Here is a 21,662-nt window from a genome sequence, read left to right as displayed (position 1 = left end):
TCCTAAATATACATTTCAGTATGATATTCAATTACAGTAAATAGATTTACCTTCTATTGCTTCATACAATCACTGATGGCATTATATTTTTAAAAAACCTCAAATAGCTTTTTTTCTCACAGACACTAATTTTTTGAAATGATGATTTGTAAATAGCAAACCTATTGTAACATATGCAACATTATACATTTTTTTTCTTAGTGGGGGAAGATAACATTTTTTTCTCTCCCAATTTTTTGCTTGTTTTTTTTTTAAACTTGATTTTATTGTGGTAGAAACACTTAACATGAGATTCACCTTCTTAATATATTCTTTTTTACCTAATATAACATATTTGGGGGTTGGGTTGGAGCATATTTTCTACTTTAAAGTAAAATGTGACAAGCATTAAATATTGAGTCCCTCATTAATATATACAGACGGGATAAAGGTAGTAAGCCACTAAGTTTTTCCTGCACAAAGGAGGCATATATTATCATCACTACCACAAGCCTTCATGAAACAACAATAGATCTCCTTCTAGAAACATCAGTCTCAAAAGGAGCAGGTAAATATTATTATTTACTACACTAAGGCAACAATAACTGATTAAGGTAAATTTAGTGGAAACATTAAAATGATGGCAGGAGAAGAAAATTTATTCTGCAGGAACACTGTGTGAACTTATTGGAAATAATCAGTCATTCAGTTTGAATTAAATGAGTGTGAGTGAATACAGCTGTGAGGAGGGCAGGGGCAGTGGACTTGGGAGGGACAGGAATAGAGGGAGGTTCAAAGAGAAAGCCTGGCACACACTAGCTGGAATCTACCAGGTCCCTCTGCCGAGGCTGGTAGAAAAATCTGCAAAGATGCAAACAATCCTTGGGTGTTCAGGTAGCAGTAAGTAAATTGCTGTGGGAGCTGAGGGCGGCCATCCTTCAGCAAGCAATTCCTCTCTGTCTTTCATTCTGTTTGTCTGTGTTAAATTCCCCCTCTGCCCTCGTCCATTCTCACATCCAGTTGCTCGCTTTGTCCATCCATCAATCCCCTCACTTTGTCAGTGCTGACTTCATCCCGGCGCTCGCCTTCGCCATCGTGGTGCAGCCATCCTGAGGCCGCGGGAGAGTCCCCCGCTGCCTCCTCCCCGCTTCGCGTTCTGCTGACGGAGAGCTAGGCTGCGGCTTGTCGTTTTCTATTGCCCAGGCCAGCAAAAACACTAATACTCAACCTGATTCCTATTGTCCTGCTTTTCACCTTTTCTATTGCGGGGAAATGGAAGCGAGAAAGACACAGGGAGAGAGAAACGGTGGGGTGGAAAGAAATGGAGTATTGGGGAGGGGGTGGATAGTGGAGAGAGATGTTTGCTGAATTTTCTAGAACAATTTGCACACCAGTCAGGTGGAGGCTCAATCCAGCTTCCTGTACTGCACATCAATAGAAATCACAGGGAGAAAATGTAGCACTAATTAAGGGTTGATAAGCTGTAGTCAAGTGCAGTTTAGGGGGAAAAAAAAACAGCAGACAGCCCAGGCCTGTGCAGCCACCAACCACTCAGTACAGCACTTTTATCACTAGCTTAGGGTGGAAATTCTGCAGCGCTGTTTTTTATTTTTATTTTTTAATGGTTTTACCTTCACAATCAAACAGACAGGCTGGGAGAAAAATATTAGATGATCATTTTTATTCAAAAGATCATTTGCAAAACATTTTGGGGGGAGCTTAGTAAAGAGGAAAATAGTTACCTAGCAACAAAACTATTTTAAAAAACATTCTTCAGCATATTGCCTGATTGTGCGCTCCTAATTCAAAGGTGTATGAATTCAGAGCACCTGCCAAATTAATAAAATATTTCTTCCTTGAATTCTTAATTCTTCATTTTCCCTCCTTAACAAACTTCACAATCAGCTGTAATTGGTATGATAAAGATTTAAATTTAAAAAAAAAACACATTTCAATGCTACACATTTCTTTAAATTTTACTTGGAGTGGGAAACACAATTTCACTTGAAATATAAGCAATAAAATTAGTAAAACTATGCATATAACTGTGTTTAAAACTGACTTTACAGTAAAGGACCTCAGTGAGGTAGGTTTTTCTATATAGGGTTCTAAACAAACAGTGAATTCTAACTGGTGGTAGTCATAACCAGCGTTTGGGAGGTCTTGCTACCTACATGGCATTTTCATCTATGATGTTTAACCCTTGCAACAATTCATTCTCCAGGGACTAGTGCCTGCTTTTTCAGAACTGAGAAAGCTGAGGCCCAGCATTTCAGTAGCTTTCCCCAAATCCTATCACTGCCAAGAAAGAGCAATGGGACTTAAAATTCCAACTCTGTCCAGCAGCTGGGTACATAACACCATGTAGCCCCAAAGTTTCTTTCTAATTAAAGAAAAAAAAAAAGCCTGAAAGATTCCCTGGGATAAAAATGACTGAACTGAATCAGTTTCTGTATTCAAAGTACAACCACAAAACATTGAGATTGACATTCTAATATATTATCCCAAATTCTTACTCAGGAAGGCTCTTCACTTGCTTATTGAATGAAATAGACCGCCTTTGCAAACAAACTGAGAGAAGTTTCCAGAAGACGCTTAGAAATGACAGTGTCTTAGGAATAACGTGCTGCCTTGCACGGCAGCAACTTTGAAGAGCCGAGCACTGGCTGTACATTTTAAGTTCTGTTGTGCATGTTAGTAAACCAATCAAAGCACCCTGTGGTCACACTTCGTATCAGTGAGGATTTGGGAGGCAAGCTGCAAGTTACCACCCAAGGCAGGTAAAACCACAGGATGAAGAGCAGAGAGGAGCACTGGCAAGCCAGTGAGACCTCCCTGTGTTTCCATCTCACTCACTCTGCAATGTCACCATACACCTAATCCAAACCTTTGCCCACACCTCCTTCCTCATTCCTTTTGTTTCTCACACCCACATGCCCAGATGGGCTTTGGCTGTGACAGAGAGACCAGGGGAAGGGAAAAAAAAAAGCAGTAGCAAAAACGTCTCCTCTGCCTTGCCACTATACACATCAGACATCTCTAATTAGACAGCAACAAAATTTTATTAATAGGATGGACATTATAGAATGAGCTTGTTATAAATGGGCCCTGTCAGGGCCTTATTCAGCTACCAAATGAGTATTCTCAGTTCAGTGCTCTCATCTGAGGCATCACGCCTAGTGCTGGATAACAAATGATTGCTATTAACCGTATTGTTAGTAATGATGGCTGAAAACAAACAAAAACCCATAAATAACAGTCTACAGAAAAATTAACCCATAAACTTGATAGATATCCAGCTGAGAAATAATAAATGACACTTTGGGGCCTGCTGGGAGAAGCTAGTGGTTTTTGTTTTCCTCTCTGTCATTAACACATTTTCTGTGCTAAAAATTAGATTCTGATATATAATTATCAACGCTCCCAGATATTAATTCTGCTATTGCTCCCTCGGTTTCTCTTCTGGCTGGGCTATAATGTTATTCACAGATTACTCTGAGAAAACACATCAAACACTTAACAGAACAGGTCAAAGTGACAAGCAGCTTCTGCTGACAACACCAACCTGCACTGTCTTTTTTTTTTTTTTTAAACAGGGACACAAAACAAATTCCTCATATTAATTAACTAGGGTTCCCTTCCAGCCACAACAGGCCGGTACAGTGGGATGTGGGCTAAGCAAATTCCCCACTTCTCTAATGAAGGCGGCCAAGGGAAGCGAGGAGTGACAAAATTATCTTGCATTTATGGCAGTCAAATCCACATTCATTAATGTCCTTCAGAGAGGAGGCAGGGTTCAAAACAACTTTCCAACTGCTGAGCCTCTCTCACCTTACCTTCAGCCCCTTCCTCTTAAAGAGCTGTGTGGGAGGGCAAGGACACACACACACACAATTAAGCAGGTAAGCATGAAACCTTTCTCAAAAGGAGCCAGAATTTCAATCCCAGAGCCTGAATTAGCACTGTTGCCGAGAAGGACTAACTTCCCAAACGTCACAACTTCTGCACAATTAATTGACCTTGACTGGAATACGCTCTCACCTGTCAATGGCTTATATTTGTCAGGAAGCACCAAGAAAAGTGAAATGCACTAGGCTCCTCCATGGACTGACCCATATCCTATAAGCAGACAAAGACAAACACATACACACCCCACCCCCTCATACTCTCATGCACACATCTCCTCATCACCAGGATTGACGTTATCAATTCAGGCTACTCTAAGAATTTCTTCTACTGCTATCTCTCTGAAAATATAATTGCAAAGAAAATAACTGGGGGAAACTTTATTTTTTAATTAAAAAATTCAAGTGTCCGATTTAGAGAATGCATGTAATTGTCAAGTTTGGTTAAAAATAAGATGATGAAATTTGAGATGAAAGACTCAAAGCATGCATGTGGGATGGGGGGGTGGTGTGTGGAATCCACGCAAATAGGACAATGCAAATAGGTGAATACATAAGCAAGTATATGATCCTTTCCCTAAGCCTGTCCTACTACAGGGAAAAAGAGGCAAGGACTTCCTATTCTTAAGTAAATTCCTTCCATAACAAGCTCCTTTGCTGGTTAGGGAAACTGAACATAAAAACAGGAAAATTCTTTAAAATTATGCCATATGACCAAGCCTCTGAAACACAGAAACAAAAATGGGGGGCGGGGGGCAGGATGCAGTATGGGGAGAATGACTACAGAAATGAGAAAGCATGGATGAAAATAAAGAATGCTAAGAGCTGCTACTGCGTGAAAAGCAGGAAAATGTGGGTGAGGTCTTTGACTACCCATTTAGAAAACCTTGCTAATTCCAAACAGTGGTGAGATGCTCTCTCTTTCCTCTCAAGCTCCATCAAGGATCTGGGCCAGCCAATCACCCAAATAACATTTTTGAGATGGCATTTAAAAAATAAATAAACAAATGATCTCCCATCTCCCAATACAGTGTTTTTAACCCCCATGCCTCATCCCCGTGATCCCACTGCCTTGATGACAACAGCCTCAACTGCAAACCCCTTGCCTTGCATGCACTCCATTTTCTCAGTATCTGACATCGCAATATTAAATAACTATAAAACTAGAAAGCCAAAATAACTAAATCACCTGGCAGCCAATTTCTGAGAGTTAAACCACAAACCCGGAAAATGGTGGAGTGTGTTGAAATAATGTAAAGGAAACCCATAAATTCAAACTTTATGTTCTGTAAAGAACAAATATGAAAAAGGCATCAAAATAATGAAAGATTGTTTATGTATTCTGGCATGAAATGGGAACGTGTTATGAGAGAGAGCAGTGGTGGAGACAGATCGACGGAGCTGACAGTGTGGTATTCATCCTGCACCGTGCAGCAGACGTCCCGCTAGTGGCAGTAGACAGCGCAATAAATCAAGGGCTCTCGAAGCTGTACCTACAGCTTATTACATCCAAGATGACAAATAAATAATAATCCCTGTCAGAGCGGCCCTTTGCTCAAGGATTGAGCCTGAAACCTTTGGCTCATCACTCCTCATCTTAAGTGAAAACACTAGAACTAGGGAATTGGAGGCCACGCTTTGCTAAGCTCATGAAACACAAAGCGAGCGGGACCCGGGAACTAAGACTGAACAAGAAAGGTCAAGAAAGAGGGAAGGATAAACATTTAAATAATCCTGACCAAGAGTGGGCAAAGCGTCTGAATGAATGTGGTGGGGTTAACACGTCCTAATCATCGGGGCAAGGAAAAAAAAAAAAATCCAGAAAATGATCTCTTGTCCCCACCCTTAAGTTGGAGAAATACCAAGTTCCGGTTTAAAGGTGTTATCAAGAAGCAAAGGGCAGGGTCATAGAGGTGCTGAGACTTCGGTACCAGCAGCCACTACCCCTAGCCCCTCCCCACAGTGTCCACCTCCCACCTTCTTTCAGATCTAAGCAAGTGTTGGAAAACCTTCCTCCACTCCCATAGTAACTGCAGCTCTGTGCAGAGTCAAAGGAGAGGGGACAGTGCCAGCCAGGGCCCAGGACAGGAAAAGCTGAGTCACACAGCCATGCCCCTGTCTCCCTGCTGGGCATCCTGGTTACCTCCTCTCATGTACATTCTCTCAGTGACTCTTCAATGTAGGGATGATAGAGAGCCCTGCTGCTAAATCTGCCTTGAATCCATGGATGTTATGACCTTGAACTTGTCCCTTAACTTTGAGCATTCCTATTTTCTTATTGTTCCTAGCTGGTCAGGTTGAGGGTTTTTCTAAGGACCCTGAACAGTTCTTACACAGCATCTCTCTGTCTGGATGGGCTCTACACTTAAAGTGGTTCCCAAATTGGCTTTCCAAGCAAAGCCATTTTTTTTCTCCCCATTTGACACATCTCTAATTCCTCCACTGCCTTCATGAAAGCACAGAGACAGGCAGTAAAGTCTGACAGGGCCCAATGGATTTGGATCCCAACTTCCCCACACACACAGCCATCCTAAACAACTCTTAAATATCTTGTCAGCTGCCTTTTAATCAGCCCACTACCAATCCCCCCCATGTCTGGCCATTACAGCAAAACTCTTCTTTGTGATTTGAGAGAACTGCATAAAAGATGGATCTACAAAAGCACATAGGACTCATCAGAAAGGCCTATGTCCAAGTGGCTAAAATAAGAGTTTCTGCTATTGCAAAGGGGAAATGACCCCAGATCCCCACTACAGACAAACTGACACATGGCAGAGAGACCTGCTCTGTCCAGGTGAATTCAAACCCTACCTCCACAAAGGTGGAACACCCCATTGAGATTCAGTCTCCTCAACTACTGATTCCCAGCCAAGAGGACTGTCTTGAGGTTAAATGCAATCATGTGCTCAACAGTTCCTAATGTAGTCTGGAAACCCAACAGATCCAGTCCACATTCCAGTTTGTTTTTTTCCTTAATTTTCTATCCTCCACTATAGCAGAATTTTAAATGAATGGTATCATCCACATGATTTTAGATCCTCATGGACCTTCAGACTATCCAAAATCATCTACAGAAACATAAGCTTCTTATGAAAATCATTTTAACCTGGAGAAAATACTCAAGCCAGAACTCAGAAGGAACTCATCTAAGTTGAGGTTTTAAGAGGTTTTTCAGCTGGTAAAGAATCCTTCTGCAATGCAGGAGACATCAGAGACATGGGTTAGAACCCTGGGTCGGAAGGATCCCCTGAAGGAAGAAATGGCAATCTACTCCAGTATACTTGCCTGGGAAATCCCATGGACAGAGGAGCCTGGTGGGCTACAGTTCATAGGGCTGCAAAAGAGTTGGACACAACTGAGCAACTAAGCATGCATGCATGCGTGGGCTATACGTGGGTAAGTGAAAGTGAAAGAGGAGAGTGAAAAAGTTGACTTAAAGCTCAACATTCAGAAAACTAAAAGATCATGGCATCTGGTCCCATCACTTCATGGCAAATAGATGGGGAAACAGTGGAAACAGTGGCTGACTTTATTTTTCTGGGTTCCAAAATCACTGCAGATGGTGATTGCAGCCATGAAATTAAAGGACGCTTACTCCTTGGAAGGAAAGTTATGACCAAGCTAGACAGCATATTAAAAAGCAGAGACACTACTTTGCCGACAAAGGTCCGTCTAGTCAAGGCTATGGTTTTTCTGGTAGTCATGTATGGATGTGAGAGTTGGTCTATAAAGAAGGCTGAGCGCCGAAGAATTGATGCTTTTGAACTGTGGTGTTGGAGAGGACTCTTGAGAGTCCCTGGGACAGCAAGGAGATCCAGCCAGTCCATCCTAAAGGAGATCAGTCCTGGGTGTTCATTGGAAGGACTGATGTTGAAGCTGAAACTCCAATACTTTGGCCACCTGATGCGAAGAACAGACTCATTGGAAAAGACCCTGATGCTGGGAAAGATTGAGGGCAGGAGGAGAAGGGGACGACAGAGGATGAGATGGTTGGATGGCATCACCGACTCGATGGACATGAGTTTGAGTAAACTCCAGGAGTTGGTGATGGACAGGGAGGCCTTTCATGCTGCAGTTCATGGGGTTGCAAAGAGTTGGACACGACCGAGCGACTGAACTGAACTGAAGTGATACAACAGCTCTTTTGAGCCCAAACATTCTATACCTGGAACTCTATTCCTAAGGAAATAAACCAAAACAAGGAAAATCCATGTGCACAAAGACAAACATTATATTGTTTTTACAGCAAAAAGAAAAAAAAAAGATATGGATGCAAACTGAATAGGCCATACAGGAGGTTCAAAATATGTTAAAAAAATTTTTTTTAATGGAATGCTTGTTTGATGGAATAGCATGAAGGAATATGATCACTACAAAGACAATGAAGCAACAGGGCAAACTGCCTATGAACTAAGGCAACAAGAAAATGGTAGGATACAAAATGCAACCTTGGCTATCATTTTAAGCAGGCAGCCTTGTGCCTTTGAGAAAAAACAGAAAATACACAAATAACAGTGTATCAGTTCAGTTCAGTTGCTCAGTCATGTCTGACTCTTTGCAACCCCATGAACCACAGCATGAAAGGCCTCCCTGTCCATCACCAACTCCTGAAGTCCACCCAAACCCACGTTAAGCAAGTCGGTGATGATGCCATCCAATCATCTCATCCTCTGTCGTCCCCTTCTCCTCCTGCCCTCAATCTTTCCCAGCATCAGGGTCTTTTCCAATGAGTCTGTTCTTCGCGTCAGGTGGCCAAAGTATTGGAGTTTCAGCTTCAACATCAGTCCTTCCAGTGAACACCCAGGACTGATCTCCTTTAGGATGGACTGGCTGGATCTCCTTGCAATCCAAGGGACTCTCAAGAGTCCTCTCCAACACCACAGTTCAAAAGCATCAATTCTTCGGCACTCAGCCTTCTTTATAGACCAACTCTCACATCCATACATGACTACCAGAAAAACCATAGCCTTGACTAGACGGACCTTTGTCGGCAAAGTAGTGTCTCTGCTTTTTAATATGCTGTCTAGGTTGGTCATAACTTTCCTTCCCAGGAGTAAGCGTCTTTTAATTTCATGGCTGCAATCACCATCTGCAGTGATTTTGGAGCCCAGAAAAACAAAGTCAGCCACTGTTTCCACTGTTTCCCATCTATTTGCCATGCAGTGATGGGACCAGATGCCGTGATCTTAGTTTTCTGAATGTTGAGCTTTAAGTAAACTTTTTTACTCTCCTCTTTCACTTTCATCAAGAGGCTCTTTAGTCCTTCTTCACTTTCTGCCATAAGGGTGGTGTCCTCTGCATATCTGAGGTTATTGATATTTCTCCCGGCAATCTTGATTCCAGCTTGTGCTTCCTTCTGCTCAGCACTTCTCATGATCCTGAAATAGTACTAGCACATCCTCAGGTCAACAAATGTTCACCAGGAACCTTCAGGAGTGTGAGCAGCGAGTACTGCACCATGCCCAAACCTTACAGCATGCCAAGATTCATTTTTAAAACACATCATTTGAGATATGTTTGGGTTTCCTGGCTTAAGATGAGTTAACCTTACAAAAGATGCAAGTAAGAAATAATGTAATCACTTAATATAATATCACTATTTCAAGGCCTTTTAACATAAACATGGCAATTCTGCTAATATATATTACATACATTGGCAACAATACAAGAAAGCTGAAAGGTGGTTATTGTTGAAGTGAAAAAGTCCCAGAATCCCACTAAGAAAATAACATGAGACAATAATGCATATTTCAGGTACACACTATAACTGACTTAAATTATTATGGATGTACTTCATACTTAATTACCTTTCTGAAATATGTCAGGGTATTTTGTCATAAACTCTGCAGAGTCTGTTGTACCTCTACTAAACACTGCTCTGAAATGCAAACCCTTTGCTAATGTTTTTATTTGAATAACTTATTACCCAATATAGCAAGCATCAACACATTTTATAGAACCAGAACCTGGCTCTCTGAAATTCCTCCTACCCTAATGCCAGTCACTGTTGGGAGCATTTAGTTATAAATTGTCTTTCAATAAAAGTAAAAGCTCCCAAAACAACAAAATGAAAAGACACAGCAGCTTAAATCAAGGGAAGTCAATTTCCACATGCCGATCCTAAATATTTCATGGCCCTATTTTATTCTGACATTTGTAGATGACTAAAGTGTTACAAAGGAAATAAAATGCTGATTAAAGAGTTCACTGTCATAAAGGTTACTGAATTGTAAATGGCCCTTTCCATCTTCCTGTTAATAGGTACCCAGCTGTAAACATCATGAAGGATGGGAAGGGAGGGAGGCTTCCCTCCTTTAGGAGCTGTATATACATTAATCACTGAATCACCAAGCCATGCTTAATTGCAAGCTGTATATCACACAAATCCATGGTAAGTAGAAGGAAACTCATTATTGCTGCTTCATAACTACTGGGTACTTCTCATTTTAACCTCCTCACACCTGGGACACTTCTCTGCTTTACAACAGGAATGCAGAAAAGGTATTACACCACTAATTACAGCCCACACCGGCACCCCCATCTCAGCTGCCTGGAAGAGAAAATGCAACTCTCTCAGCCACCCCTGGCTTCTGCTTCATTGCTGCTAAGTGAGTTTTTATATGTGGTTTGCTGCCCTCCACTGCCCCCGAGCCCCCTCCTCCCCTATTCCCTTCCTGGGGACAACATGTTGAAATCCATTACTCCTTGAGAGTTTACAGAACTGTTTAAATGATAAAGAAAAAAAAAAAACCTGCAGTATATTTTGCTTTGACAAAATTATTGATTTAAATCCCATACAATAGCACAATACTATTTAAAGGTCAACCCAAGAAAAATGAGTTTACACCCGAACAGAGCCAAGCTTATCTGTCATGAAAGTGTAATGATGTGTTTATTCCCTTACCAGGGTGTATATATTTTTCAGGAAGATATAACAGTCTACTTGCAGGTGAAATCTGTTCTTAAGCGGGAATTTCAGGATATATTTACATTTCAGATGGTGGGGCCGATATCTGAGATCCATTTCTACACTTAATAGTCAGTTGAGTATTTATCTTCATCGCCCAAAAATGATTCTTCTCACTCCCAGGTCAAAAACGAGACATGCACTTGAAAACTATAACCACAGCCCACATGGGAATCTTTCAAGAAGCCTAAAGCAGCAAATAGAATGCAAAGGTAGCCATGATAACTGCCTCCCTTGCATTTTGGTGTCTCTTATATTTCAGAAGCACGGCAGTGAAGTACAGCAATAAAATGTTCTCAGTTCATTATTTCTAGAAATATCTGTCATTAATGAATCTGTATAACTATACATATTTTTTTCTTTCTAAAAAGCCAGCTAATGTATGATTTACCCCATGACCACCATCACCTTTACCCAGTTGCTTCTAAAGGTACTCAGACCTGGGCCTCATTGGGAGGGGAAAAGGGAAGGAGTGAATGTGGCCTGATACCCTACATCCAAGGTCATAGCCCATAAAGCCCCAGTCTACCACCTCTCCATCGAGCTCCACTCAACCAACATTTACTGAATGTCAGGTACTGTGCTAGTTGTTGGGATACAAAATAACACAGTCCTTTCTCTCTTGAGAAACTTTATCCATCTGGTAAACATGGACCAGCACTCATCATGTACCTGGTACGATGCAGTGACCTCTCAGATGATGGCTTTACAGGGCCTGAGACACTGAATACATAATTACATGTGAAGTAACTATCTCAATAGTGGACATTCAGGATTCTCTGGGAGCATACAGCAAGGAAAGCCAAACTAGTCAATAAGATCCAAGGCAGCCCTTTCTTAGGAAGTGACATTTAATCTGAAACTTGAAGGATGCAAAGGTGTTGGCTAGGTGAGATTGGTGGGGGCAAGTCAAAGTAATGGGAAAGGCATGTGCAAAGGCCCAGAGACAAGACAGTCCTCTGCAGAGAGCTAACAGAGCATCATACAATTTGACTGAAGGGTGGGGAGGAAGAGGAGAAAGTCCTGAAAACAATGGTAAGAGCTCTGAACTTAAGGGAGATCACTGGAAGATTTTAAACCTGAGAGTGACATTACCTGGAGCAGTACAGAAATTGGATCAGGCACCAGCAACTGTTACTGCTGGAATTTCCCTCCTAAGAGGCTATGGGAGCACTGGGGGCAATGACAATGGCAGTCAATGCCAGTGTTCCAAGCAGTGGGCTGAGAAACTCCCTACACTATCACCACCACTACACAAGAAGTACATTTCAAGAACTGACCTAAATTCTTTTTATTTTAAACACCAAGCTAAGTTCACAATTCAGGGTCTACACCCCCATAATTCACAGGTGCAGTTGGCTTGGACTAGACATTACAGCAGATCTGAAATTCTTATTATTGCTCATCATCAACCACCACCCAACTGGCTATTTTCTTGTCATTATTAGCTCTAGCAAAAGATGAACCAGAAGAGACAGCACTTCCAAATCCAGGTAGTTTATTGCTAACACTTGGAGTGAAAGCAGCTCTTGCAACTTTGGTCAGGAAGAAGAATGCAGTTACTAGCCAAGGCCAGGTCTGATGGTTGTAGAAGTTTAATTTTTCGCTGTTCCCTACAATCATGGGCATTAGCACCTTCTGCTTAGTGTATGATTTCTCTTCCAGTATTTCTCAAAGGGAAACGGAGTTGGTGTTCACGAATCTCCTACTGTTCTACGGGTGGCAGATTCTCATGTCCTCTCACACTGGGGCAAAAGCATAAAGCTACTTGACTTATTTGATGAACTGCAGGAAAGTTGGGCCCAGTCCCACAGCTCATCCCACCACATGCATGCATGCATGCTAAGTTGCTTAAGTCGTGTCTCTTTGCAACCCTTGGACTGTGGCCTGTCAGGCTCCTCTGTTCATGGAGATTCTCCATGTTCATGGAGTATTCTCCAGGCAAGAATACTGTGAGTGGGCTGCCATGTTCTCCTCCAGGGGATTTTCCTGACCCAAGGATCAAACCCACATCTCTTAAGTCTCCTGCATTGGTAGGCAGGTTCTTTACCACTAGCTTTACCAGTAGCACCACCTGGGAAGCCCTCATCCTACCACCAGTTCAGTTCAGTCACTCAGTAGTGTCTGACTCTTTGCGACCCCATGAATCGCAGCATGCCAGGCCTCCCTGTCCATCACCAACTCCTGGAGTTTACTCAAACTCACGCCCATCGAGTCGGTGAAGCCATCCAGCCATCTCATCCTCTGTCATCCCCTTCTCCTGCCCCCAATCCCTCTCAGCATCAGGGTCTTTTCCAATGAGAACTCTCTGCATGGCCAAAGTATTGGAGTTTCAGCTTCAGCATCAGTCCTTCCAATGAACACCCAGGACTGATCATCCTACCATAAGTGCCTCCAAATACCCTTCCTGCCACCACCATCTTTACCATCACAGGCCAACACAGACACAGCCAGTGCAAGAAACTTCTGCCTTCTCACATCATCCTTGGTATCGCAATTCCTGCTTCTTCCTATCCCATCTCAACACTTAGGAGATAAGCCAACCCTCCATGTTCACGAGTAAGTTTCATTGGTCCCTTCACAAAATTGTGAAACCAATGATTTGAACAAGCATACTTCTTTATAAGATGACAGCAAAGTGAAAAGATCACCTGCTTTGGAATCAGGCACACTGGGGCTCACAGTTACATGCCCCCCCAATCAGTTATGCTTCCCAAGGTCTCCTGCTTAAACTGGGGTCCTCCATTGCTTCATTATCCATCCATACATCCATTCACTCAAAAAATCAATAGGTATTTGATGCCTACCAAGTTCAAAGAGTTTCCTTATTTCTCATTTAATCATGACAATAATCCCTTAGATCAACTTTTCCAAATTTGTTTGATCATGTACCCCAACATATATTAATTTATTACTTATAAATATACACACTGTCATACCAGTGTATTCATAAAACATATATAAGACAGGCACTTGAAGGACAGGAAAGAAAACATTATAAATATTTTAAATGCAATTCAACTCATTAGTGATATCAAATCTTCTTTGAGCTAACCAGGTTAACTGATACTATATTCTATGTATTATGTTTCAGAAACTTCATTACAGAGATCTTATATATTTGTGTCTCATTTTTTAAATACTGGCTTACACTTTATAAAAAGTAAACTTAAAAGTTTAGTTCTAATTTCAGTTTATCCTAACACTTGATTTTAATAAATGAATTACACTTTTAAATATTACTTAAGTATAAATCAATTTCCCATGGTTATTGTAACAAATTACCACCATCTTGTTAGAATTTTTTTAATTTATTATTTTATCAGTTCTAGGAGCTAAAAGTACCAGTAGGCTGAAATTAGGGTGTTAGCAGGGCCATACTTCCTCCAGAGACTCTGAGGGAGGGTACATTCTTTACCTGTTCAAACTTCTCAAGGTCTCTGGCACTCCTGGGGTTGTGAGAGCATCACCCCAACCTCTGCCTCTGTAGTCACCATTGCCTTTTCCTCTTCTGTCTGTGTCAAATCTCCCCCCGCCTCTCTTATAAAGACACCTATGATTCCAATCAGGCCCCACCTAGATAGTCCAGGATAATATAATCTCAAAATCTTTAATTTAATCAAATCTGCAAAGACCCTTTTTCAATAATAGCAGGTAACATTCACAGGTTCCAGGAATTGGGACCTGATACTTTTGAGAGGTTATCACTAATATGAGGACCACGGAACACACGGAGGAAACTGATCACTGGCCGAGCCTACCCAATCATGAAACTTTTTCCATCCCACGAACCAGTGACGCTCAGATCATTGTTTAAATTCAGTGGGTAAATTTCCACAATCCTTAATGTTGATTATGCAAAATGTGTGGCAATTTTATATTTTCACCAATGAATTCAAAACCCACTAACATCCCTTCCTAGGAAGACGTTTTAAATGGTTACAAACTTCGTTTTCCAATTATTTTGAAGTATGTGAAGATGAGCATTTTTATAGATGATACACCTAGATGCTTTTTAGCAATGAGCTCACATGAGGATGAAAAACTTTCCAAACATCTGTTTCCAAAATGTTCTCTCCATAGCATGAGTTTCTTTCAGAAAGCATTTACTCAAGTGTCTTTTTTTTTTTTTTTCCCAACATCATCTGTTAGGATATATACTCTAGTAGATAAAACAAAAATTAAGGTTTGAATTTTTGTAAAAGAAAAATGGAGAACTCTTATTTACAATAATTTTTAAAAAATTATTAAGCTCATTCTTGTGACAAAATCAAGGACTCTAGGACTCTCCTAGAACCAAATATTTTTGTATTCTTCCCCCAGATTATAACCAAGTATAACGTTTCTCTTATTTGAGGATTTTTTTAAATTAACTACACTATTGACACGACTTAGCAAGTAAGGAACAACAACATCCTACAGCCAGAGACTATTCAGATTTTCAAAATGCTGAAGACAAAAACAGAGGGGAAGATGTCACTATGAACTGCTCTTCAAAGAGGGCAACCTAGTAAGTAGTCCACCTACTGTGTGAAATAAGGGCTCACGTGGTGGTCACCTATACCAAGTGAGGGCGCTAGTTCAGCATGAACATTAAATGCTGATCCAGCTTATTCCTTTCTCATTTCTGGATTACAAAAGTTAGAAATCTAACACTGTCTTCTGGCATGCCAGTGATTCTGGTGAAATATTCCTTGGGCACAAACTCTTCATTCTAAAGACTGTGACCTCTGGGTTAAAGATGAATGTTCTAATACTAATGGGGAAAAGGATGCTAAGAAAGGCTAAGAGATTGCCTACAACAGCTAGAGAGTAGGCACCAGAGCCAGGGTTTATATCCAATCTTCTTATTCCATGTCTGGATCACATTTCACTGCCTGGTAACTCCTCCCTTCATTAATGGGGTAGGAAAGGGGAGGAAGGCAGCCCAGCAGAGTGGTTCCAACACCAGTTGTGAGGCTAGACTGCCTGGATTTGAACCTTGGTTTCATCACACACTAGCTGTGTGACCTTGGATATATGAGACTCTACACCTCAGTTTTCTCAAGTATCTATTTCAGAGGGTGATGGTAAGGATGAAATGAGTTAATTCATGTAAGGCACTTAAGACAGCAACAAACACAGAATAAACAAAAACATGCACTCAGATGTTAGCCATGCAACAATATCTATTTCTTAAGGCTATGGGGCAAATGAGAAATGCACACAATATACACAGAAAAATATTGTATATGCATGTAAATACACACACATACACACATAATATAAACAGAAAATGGGGGTGTGCACACATGCACCAATTATAGAACAGGCATCTAAGTTTATCATGAGCTTTTGTTTGGAATTTTGAATGAAATGGGAGGGTCACACAAAAGTAATAAAGTTGATACAGGTCCTCCATAGGGGCAAGAAGGCATCTTTCTGATGCCACACAGGCACACTACCGTCTGCCTTGTCTCCTACAGACATTAGCCATTTAAGAATACAACACCAAAAATTCCAGGCTTTGAGTTATAACACATGCCCTGGTGATACGCTCTCATGTCTATAATTATGGGTATAAGAAAGCAACTAATATTCTTCCAACAGGAAGGTGCAACCTGGGTTTGCAGTGAAAATCATATGGAAGATACAGCTACATACCTGTTAACAATTGCAGTATTAAAAAGTTTTCCATCTCTGTATAAAAATATCATTTCTTACCGATCTGCCCCCAATGTCTGAAGCAGTAACTTGAACTAGTTTTTTAAAAGAGTAAACCAAAAGAAATATCAATCAAAACTTCATATTCTGACTCTACTGAGTCACAACAAGAAACAACAGACCATTGTCCAGACCAAATCACTATTTCTCACCTTCTCAAAGTAGGACATAAATTACAAATAAATCAGTAATCATTTATTCTGTGATGTTTCTCCTGGTTTCACCTCCTTTTAGTGCCTCTGTTCAACATCACACCATTGTCTCAACACCACACTTTAAAACCTGTGTCATGTTTATGGAATTTTATGAAAGCATTCAAATTCTAGTACTTTAAAAAAAATCAAGGGAATCTGTAGCTTCATAACCAAATACCATCTGCAGGAAAATATGATGGTAGCCAAGGAGTCTATAAGGGGGAAGCCAAGAGGCTAAGCAGATCCAGAGCACCTGGACAAAGTAAAAGCTGCCAAGTGAGAGGCTGAGGTCGATGGAAAGGCAGTTAGGATCAGCCACACTGACACACAGGCTAAGTAGCAGTCCACGTAAGAAATTCGAGGCTCCCCACATGACAGGTGAGAGAGACAAAGAGAGAAACCATATTGGATTCAAGTCAAGAAACCTGGGTTTGCAAAACTGTTTTGCTCCTCTCCAGCACTCTGACCTTGAGAAATCTATCTCCCCTCTCTAGACCTCTATTTCCTCCTCTGTAGAAGTGAGAGCGTGTTGAACCAGCTCATCTTTTTAGACCTTTACATTTCAATTATTCTGCACTGCTTGTGTACTGCTAAAGCTATTAACAGTTTTCTTGTGTTCAAAGTTTAAAAAAAAAAAAACTGTTTTGTATAACCAATCAACGGTACAAGAGGTGTTTACCAAATCTGTCTATTCCATCTGCTTTGGGTCACAAGGTAAGAAGGGAACCTTGTGATTGGTTCTGTCATGAGCTGAGATACCTTTACTTTCCAAAGAAGATCCTTCAGAACTTTCTTTCCCTTTTGTTCAGTGTCCAGCGATGTTTAAGATGTCATGCCCTGCTATCTTGAATCCTTGTGTGACTAAATTGATCGGAGGCCCCCTACCAATCTACAATTTACACAAAGCATTAGAAGAAATATATCTGCACTATTTTACCCCTTTGAGATTCTGGAGTTATTTGTCACTGCAGCATTACTTGGGCCTAACTGATATAACAAGCAGTCTGAAATTTAAATTATTGTTGCTGTTATTATTTACCCTCTTTTATTATTACAATTGTTACCTATAATAAATAATATTTTTATAACTCTGTACATGTCCATTGCTCCACCAACTTCAAGAGATCTTCTTCAAAGAGCAATGATCACATCCAGTAGGGATGAAGAAGGTGAGAACACAGTCATCACACTCCAGTTGCATTCAGTTTCAACAAAAACTTCCTAATGCAGCAGACTCTTCAGGAAGACCAAAAAACCAGACCATACAGGGAAATGAAAATGTTTTTAAAAACTAACTTCTGGGTATAGGTAATGCAGTATTACAGGCCAGGGCACCAAGATTTTGCTCAGAGAAAGCATGTGAAGAGGAGACATACCACCTCCTACCTAAGCTCTGAATACAAATTGCATTCTTTAGGTCAGTTAACAAAGGCTACTGAAGAGACAGGGAGAAAGGAACAGCTATAAAGGATGAGTTGATGAGGTTTGTTTTTTTTTTTTTTTTTTGGATGAGGTCTTATTGGGAGGGGAAAAGGGAAAACAAAGAAATACAAGCTTAAAAATTAAAAAAAAAAAAAAGGCTCTGGGGCAGCAGAACTACAGATGCATACACCTGCATATGAGATTTAAGAAGCAAAAGAGCTACATGGTTAAAAAATCTCCAACTCCAAAAAGCATAGTAAGAAAAAAAAGGGGGATAAAACAAAGCACTTGTATTTTCATCAACTGATGATTTGCCAGCCTAAGCTTTGGGGGAAAATGGTGTTACGAATGTTAATAGACATAATACTTAAGAAAACCATTTATCATATATGTTTTTACTGAGACAAACCCCTATAGCATATTTCCAGCATTCAAAAAAAGAAACACACACTCCCTGTCTTTTTGGTTAACCACAGCGCTGCTGTTTGACAGAGAAATGGTCAATGTGACCTCAACTCTTCTCTACCCAGTAGCCACTCTTCAGGTACCAGACATACAGGCCTGACATACAAGAGGTAAACAGTAGGGCAAACCTGCACCCTGGGAGTGGATACCAGGGCTCTCACCCACAGAAGCATGTGCCGAGGAATTAGCAGTCAGACAGTGACTGTCGTCTGGTAATAACTTCTTATTATGTCCAGGAATTTACATGAAGATGAATGTGACTAACGTGCACGGGCTCATCCCCACCCCATCAATCACTATCGATTGGCACACCAATTCCTCGCCATAATTAGGCGCTATAGACAGGGTGGCAATATTATCTTAAATACTGTGATACTACCCTCCGTACATGACTCTTTCCCACCAGACTCCCACACCGCTGCTTGGTCATCTACAACACTGCCTCTGTCATTATGTGGGGTGATACGTGGAAAAGCCGAGTGGATAGAACGTCCCTGTGTGCCACGCCTATCTGAGAGTTACCCCATCCCCTATTAGAGATTTTAAAAAATGGGAATTCCTCCATATCCATATTGCATCCCTGTGTGCAAATTCGAAAGTTGGCAACATGCTGCTCTTAATCTGATTTATGCACCAATTTATTTTATACATTAGGCACACTGTATGCAGGCTGACTGATGCATAAAAATTTCATGCAAAACGGACTCACTCTTGGATGGTGGGTAGGACAAATGACTCCATATACCAAATGTATTCTTGCCCACTATACAAACATTTTGATCTGTTTCTATTTCCCCTTGGCTCCCACTCTGGAAAGCTCAAAACACTGTATCTTAACTTTTTAAAATCCTTTCATGCTAAAAAATAACACCCACTTATGCAGAGAACTCTCTGTGCTCACTGTTTAACTGTGGATCACAGACACACACATGCACAACAGAGGCAGGCAGACAGTCACATACCCATGACACACTTAGGTAGTCTGGGGGTTTTAAGAAATTGCTTCTCTACATATCAGAACCACCGTGCATTTTGCATTACTTTTCTAATTACCTTCCCAGAGATATGTTCTCCAACATATTATTAACAGCAGAACTCTCAACAAATTAAAAAAAAAAAAAAAGCTTTAGGAGTAGGACTTTTCGTTAGGGAAAAAGAAGCTAGAAAAAGCATCTTTCCGTATTTTCCTTTTATTAGAAGTCTCCTTTCATCCAAGAAATATGGGGCCTGAAATAAATTGTACCATCCTGCTTTTTTTTATTCAAATCCTTGCCAGAGCTAGGCAGTATGCTAATGAAAACAGGTTGATAAATGACTCCCTGATATTTTCCAGACATTTTTCTCTCAGAAGTGCTCTAAACTGATGTAGCTCAAAGAGAATAAGGCGCATTAAGTCATTATATCAATTTTTGTTACCCAGATACTTCAGTCCCAGTTAAGCGCTGACAGCCAATATAAAACAAGGCAAGGGCATCATACGACTCCATCGATCAAATCTTGTCGTAGATAGATTGCCTATTACACAAATAGAACCAGCGGATCCAGTTTGTAGTTTTATGCTCTCCAATTAAAGGATAACAGGGTACTTTCCCATAAATCTGCTAATTGCAACTGAATTAATTTAACAAATTTCTCCAAGCACGGAGGAAAAAAGCGATTGGTTATAAGCTAATGTAAACTAGCACAGGTTGTCACAAAGAGGCTCCCATAACATCCTTTTGCTATACCTTGATTGGGCAAGGTGTCACAAGTATTTAGCTACATTGTGGTTCTCTGGCAACAGACAGCTGACAAGCATAAAACATTGCACAAATAGGAGATAATTTATTTGTGGTACTTTTTTCTTCTTCCTCACTCCCCACTCTCCCCCACCCGAAGGATGAAATAACTCCCTCTTTGCATCTAATTAATGTTTCTTTCCAAGCGAAGCTGTTTTTCTAAATCAGAATTACACCAGGCAAAGCACTATATTACAGAAAGGGGTCCCTCCACATCAGGCAGCCAACAGGAGGGGCGATGGGCAAAAAGCTAGAGCAGCTGCCTACTGCCTTTCAAAGGAGGAAGCAGCTCAATGCTCCTGAGTAGGGCAGGGCAAATGCACTGCAGGGCACTCTGCTCTCACAAGTTCAGAAATGTGGGTGACTGTGGTCCAGGTGCCAGATTCAAAGCAGATGATCCCAAGCCATAAAATAATGTGTCATGGAAGAATTCCTCGTCTGCACGCTCGGGGTTCTGGAGGCGGAGCTGTGCTGAGTGCACAAGGCCTGCTCCTCGGTTTCTCTCCCCTCTCCGCCATGCCTTCACCAGCGAGCCAAACAGCTATGCCTAGGGGACTCACAGGTGGGTGGGGGTGGGGGGTGGGGCGGGGGACAGGCAGGGAGGAAACACCATTGAAACAGACAGCCCACCTCCCAGACTTGGTGAAATACAGCAGATTTTAAACATCTTATCCCATTTTGCCCATATTTTTAGACTGGGTGTTTTTATCATGAGCTTGCATAATGCAGTTGTCATATCCATACTTAGAAGGCACCACCTCTTGCCAAAAGGAAATAGATTTCAGCTCCAAATGGGGGTAAGGATCCCAGGGACAACAGAGAAGAAGCAATGGAACCCAGGCAGAAGGGAGAAGGTCCAGGCAGCAACACCAGGAAGATGGACCTTTCCAACGCAAAGGGTGACATCTCCAGCAATTCTCTCTCCTCTTGTGATCCCAGCTTCAAGCTTCCCTGCTGTGGAAGCTAATTGTTACTTTACCAACCAAGGAGAAAAAAGTCTTAGGGTACAGCCTCTCCTCCAAAACACATTTCTAATAATTCTGTTTAACCATTTGTGCTTCTGAGACAAGTAACAAGCTCTACCATGTCACCCCAATTTGATAGTAAGTTATCTGAAGACAAGAATCATGTGCATTTTGTGCTGTGGTCTGGAGCAGTGGGACAGGCATGCTGCCTCTAGAGAACAACATACACAACTTAAAAACTGGCTAAGTCATTTGGGGGTCTGCAAAGGGAGAGAGGGTGTGGG

The 21,662-nt window shown here is 41.2% G+C and overlaps 1 protein-coding gene and 1 long non-coding RNA gene across 3 annotated transcripts in view; both read right to left on the bottom strand.

Annotated features, from left to right (window-relative positions):
* Window positions 1–21,662, bottom strand: part of LRMDA (leucine rich melanocyte differentiation associated) — a 1,125,542-nt gene that overhangs the window by 844,038 nt on the left and 259,842 nt on the right. The window lies entirely within an intron of this gene.
* LOC122708792 lies at window positions 9,116–18,371 on the bottom strand. Its single transcript, XR_006345316.1, has 3 exons — window positions 18,361–18,371; window positions 15,339–15,342; window positions 9,116–9,262 (listed from the first exon to the last, which is right to left on the bottom strand). It is a non-coding gene; the product is annotated as an uncharacterized LOC122708792 (long non-coding RNA).

This window comes from Cervus elaphus, chromosome 15, assembly GCF_910594005.1.
Source record: "Cervus elaphus chromosome 15, mCerEla1.1, whole genome shotgun sequence".
NCBI lineage: Eukaryota > Metazoa > Chordata > Mammalia > Artiodactyla > Cervidae > Cervus > Cervus elaphus.
This window is presented reverse-complemented; position numbering and strand designations above follow the sequence as displayed.